Genomic DNA, 4,792 nt, shown 5'->3' on the forward strand with positions numbered 1-4,792 from the left:
GTATGTATGGAATATATATATCACATTCCTCATATAGATTTTGTACCTATACGTGATATATCTTGATTCTTCTTTTTTTCTCATTTCCTTACCCTCTGTTCAACCCCTCTTCCCATCCTTATTTACAAAAGCTTTATGTTTTTTTTCCTATTTCATTATTTTTTTCTCTTTCTTCCTTCCTCCACTCCTCCCTAGTTTCCTTTCCCATTTAAACATTTTCTTCCTTTTTCACAATATCTATTATACATGTTGGTCCTTATTTACACATTTGGCTTCTCACACCAGAGAAACAATGTGATATTTGAACATGTGTGTCTGAATTATTTCACTTAACAGCATCAATTAAACTTGAAATGTCTCTATTTTATCCTTTTTTGTGGCAGAGTAGTACTCCATTGTATTAAAAAACCCACATCAAATTCCTCCCCCTCCAATCCTGATCTAGTTAGATGTATTTGGCTCTGGAGCTGGAGGAGGGAATTATATTCAGTGGTGTTTTTCTCAGGTGAAAGGAGCAGTAGATGATGATGTAGCAGAAGGAGGGTATGATTCCATTCCATTTTATCCAAGCATGGTAACAGATTATCCAGGAACAAGTTATAAAGAAGGGAGACTGGCTCCAGAACCTGTCCCTGGAAATAACCTTATGAACCCTGATGCTCATGGCAGCGTTGCAACCAGATATAATTTCTACAGTAGAATTTAATCATTCTGGAGAATTACTAGCAACAGGAGATAAAGGTGGTAGAGTTGTCATCTTTCAACAGGAGCAGGAGAACAAAATCCAGTCTCATAGCAAAGGAGAATATAATGTTTACAGCACCTTGCAGAGCCATGAACCAGAATTTGACTACTTGAAAAGTTTAGAAATAGAAGAAAAGATCAGCAAAATTAGATGGTTACCCCAGAAAAATGCTGTTCAGTTTTTATTGTCTACCAATGATAAAACAATAAAATTATGGAAAATCAGTGAAAGGAACAAAAGACCAGAAGGGTATATAACTTGAAAGAAGAAGATGGAAGGTATAGAGATCCTACTACAGGTACTACACTATGAGTGCCAGTCTTCAGGCCCATGGACCTAGTGGTAGAGGCCAGTCCTCAAAGAATATTCATCAATGCTCATACATACCACATCAACTCCATTTCTATTAATAGTGATTATGAAACTTACTTATCTGCAGATGATTTGCTGATTAATCTTTGGCACCTGGAAATTAGAGACAGGAGTTTTAATATTGTGGATATCAAACCTGCCAACATGGAAGAGCTCACAGAAGTGATCACAGCTGCAGAATTCCATCCCAATAGCTCTAACACATTTGTGTACAGCAGCAGTAAAGGAACCATTTGGCTCTGTGACATGAGGGCGCCGGCCCTCTGTGATAGGCCCTCTAAACTGTTTGAAGAACCTAAAGACCCCAGTAACCGGTCTTTTTTTTTTCCGAAATCATATCCTCTACCTATTCTGATGTAAAATTCAGCCATAGTGTTCACTATATGATGACTAGAGATTATTTTTCAGTCAAAATTTGGGATTTAAATATGGAAAACAGGCCTGTGGAAACATACCAGGTGCATGAATACCTCAGAAGTAAACTTTGTTCGCTGTATGAAAATGACTGCATATTTGACAAATTTGAATGTTGTTGGAATGAATCTGACAGTGTTGTCATGACTGGATCTTACAATAATTTCTTCAGAATGTTCGACAGGAACACAAAGTGAGATATAACCCTAGAAGCATCATGAGAAAACAATGAGCCTTGCATGGTTTTGAAGCCACATAAAGTCTGTGCAAGTGGCAAGTGAAAGAAAGATGAAGTAAGTGTTGACAGCTTAGATTTCAACAAGAAAATCCTTCATCCAGCCTGGCACCCCAAGGAAAACATCATTCCTGTAGCCACTACAACCAATCTGTATATATTTCAAGACAAAGTGAATTAGGGTTGACATTCCTAGCAGAAGAGCCCAATTCCTGCTTAGTTGAGATAGTTAAATCTAGCATTCATACCTGTAAAAGAGAGAGGTCCATTGCGGCACCTCTTCCAGTGTTCATTCGACAACACGTGTTTACAGCTACATGGAGAAAGCTCTGTCGTTTCCTCACTGGTATTCTCCATGTCTGCTAGCCATTTAGGTAAGGGTAGAGCACTTTTAACTTAAATGACTTCTTGCACCATCTTGCCTAATGGAGTAGATTGGACTGTGTCAACATTGATTTACTCCACTTTTTATGCTTTCCATTGTGATGATGTCAAACACAGTGAATGCCTACCGTCATGCTATGAGATTTAATTGTGTATCCTCATTACTGTATCATTTGTGGGGTATACCCATTCCCCTTTTTTAAATTAAATACAGCTCATTCTTATTGTGGCCTGTAGCATTCCGCCTCTCTGGCCTCCTGGACTGTCCCCCCTCATCTCTCGTACCCTTGCCCCTTCCACCCAGTCTTGGTGGTGGTATGTTATGAAAAACAAATGAAAGCACACAAAATGAGTCAGTTTCGGGTCAGTGGTAAAGGAGGTGTGTGTTGCGATCAAATGTTTAATAACAGTTGGCTGTAATCACTCTTTGCCATGTCTGGCAATGAAAATAAGGGAAAAAAAAACTACTACGGAATAAAAGTGACAAAGACTAGAAAAAAAACCCCACATCTTCTTTATCATTTCATTGATTGATGGACATTTGGGTGGTTTTCAAGATTTAGCTATTACAAACTGTGCTGCTAGAAACATGATTGAGCATATTTTGCTGTGATATGGTGCTTTTAATTTTTTTGAGATGATACCAAGAAAGGGAATAACTGGCTCAAGTGGAACCTCTACTTTTAATTTATTGAGAAATCCCTATACTGATTTCCACAGTGGTTGCACCAATCTATACTCTCACCAACAGTGGAGAAGGGTTCTTTTTTCCCTCACAGCTCCGGCAATATTTGTTTTTGGTTGATTTCTTGATAATAGCCATTCTTTCTGGGGTGAGGTGAAATCTCATCATTGTTTTAATTTGCATCTCTCAAGTGACCAGTGATGAACATTTTCTTCATATATTTATTTGCCATTTGTACTTCTTCATCTGAGAAGTGTCCCTTCATTACAGATGCCCAATTTTGAATTGGATCTTCAAATATGAGGGATTAATTTTTTACGTATACTTGATATTAGTCCTTTTTCTGAGGAGCGGCTGGGAATTTTTTTTCCCAAGCTGTCATTTGGGTCTTCACTATGTTCCTGATTTCTTTCACTGTGCAGAAGCTTTCTAATAAGATGAGATCCCTGTTGCTGATTCTTTGTAATACTACCTGTGAAAATGGGGTTTTCTTCATAAAATCTTTTCCCACACCTGTCTTCCAGTGTTCTACTTATTCTGTCTTCCAGCAGAGTTAGTGTTTCTGTTTTAATATTTAGATCTTTGAACAATTTCCATTTTATTTTAATGTATGGTGAGAGATTTGGATCTAGTTTTAATCTTCAATGTGTGGAAAGGCAGTTTTACCAGCACCATATATTAGAGATGCTATCTTTCTTCCAGTGAATATGTTTGGCCTGTTTGTCAAATAAAAGGTGGCTGAATATGTTTGGACTTGTTTCTGCATCTTCCAATCTGCTCCATTGATCCTTGAGTCTTTTTTTTATCATTACCATGCTATTTTTATCACAGTAGCTTTTTAGTATGATTTCAAATAAGGGATTGTGATGCTCCCTACCTTGCCTTTATTGCCCAGAATTGCTTTTGCTCTTCTAAGTCTCTTCTGGTTCCAAATGAATTTTAAGATTGTTTTCTCTAATTCTGTGAGGTATACTACTGGTATTTTGATTCAGAGTGCATTAAATATTTGTAACAATTTTGGGGGTATGGCCTTTTGTGCTATGTTTGTTTTTACTACCCAAGAAAAAGGGATATTGTTCTATTTTCTGACAATGTAAAGGTCTCTTACTTCCTTCATTAGATTGATTTCTAAGTATTTCATTTTTTTCAAAGTGAAAGGTATGGCTTTCCTAATGTCTCTGTCAGTAAGGTTGCCATTTGTATCCAGAAATGCTATTGACTTTTTAGTGTTGACTGTGTATCCAGCTATGCTACTGAATTCGGTTGTTAAATCTATAAGTCTTTTGCTGTCGTTTTTAGGGTTTTCTCTGTAGAGTACGTTTTCATATGTGAATAATTATAATTTAATTTTTTCCTTTCCTGTCCTTATTCCTTGCATTTCTTTATCTTGTCTAATTATCCTGGCTAATGTTTCAAGAAGTACATTGAATAGGAGTGATGATAGTGAACATCCTTGTCTTGCTGCTGATTTTAGAATGAAATCGTTCAGTTTTTGACCATTTAGTATAATGTTCACTGTTGATTTATCATAGATGGCTTTTATCAGATTGAAGTAAAGACCTTCTATTGCAAATTTCTGTAGGATATTTTTATCACGAATGGGTGTTGGACTTTGTCAAATTCTTTTTCTGTATCTATTGACATGATCGTGTGTTTTCTGACCTTGGCTCTGTTGATAGGGTATATTACATTTATTGAGTTGTATATGCTGAACCATCCCTGAATCCCTGGGATGAATCCTACTTGGTCACAGTGTATAATCTTCTTGATGATTTGTGGCATTCATTTTGCCAGTATTTTATCAAGGATTTTTGCATCTGTATTCATTAAGGAGATTGGCCTGTAGTTCTCTTTTTGGGATAGATGCTTCTCTGGTTTTGTTATCAGGGTTACGAATGCTTGTAGGGATGACTTTGGGGGGATTGCTTTCCTTTCAATTTCACTAAAGAGTTTGAGG

At 36.9% G+C, this 4,792-nt stretch overlaps 1 pseudogene; it reads left to right on the top strand.

Annotated features, from left to right (window-relative positions):
* The first annotated feature begins 657 nt into the window (after window positions 1-657).
* Window positions 658-1,947, top strand: LOC101707349 (serine/threonine-protein phosphatase 2A 55 kDa regulatory subunit B alpha isoform pseudogene; annotated as a pseudogene).
* The last annotated feature ends 2,845 nt before the right edge of the window (window positions 1,948-4,792 follow it).

The sequence above is a fragment of the Heterocephalus glaber genome, unplaced genomic scaffold, assembly GCF_053883595.1.
Source record: "Heterocephalus glaber isolate CG9 unplaced genomic scaffold, H.glaber_assembly_v1.0 deba00001613, whole genome shotgun sequence".
NCBI classification, from domain to species: domain Eukaryota; kingdom Metazoa; phylum Chordata; class Mammalia; order Rodentia; family Bathyergidae; genus Heterocephalus; species Heterocephalus glaber.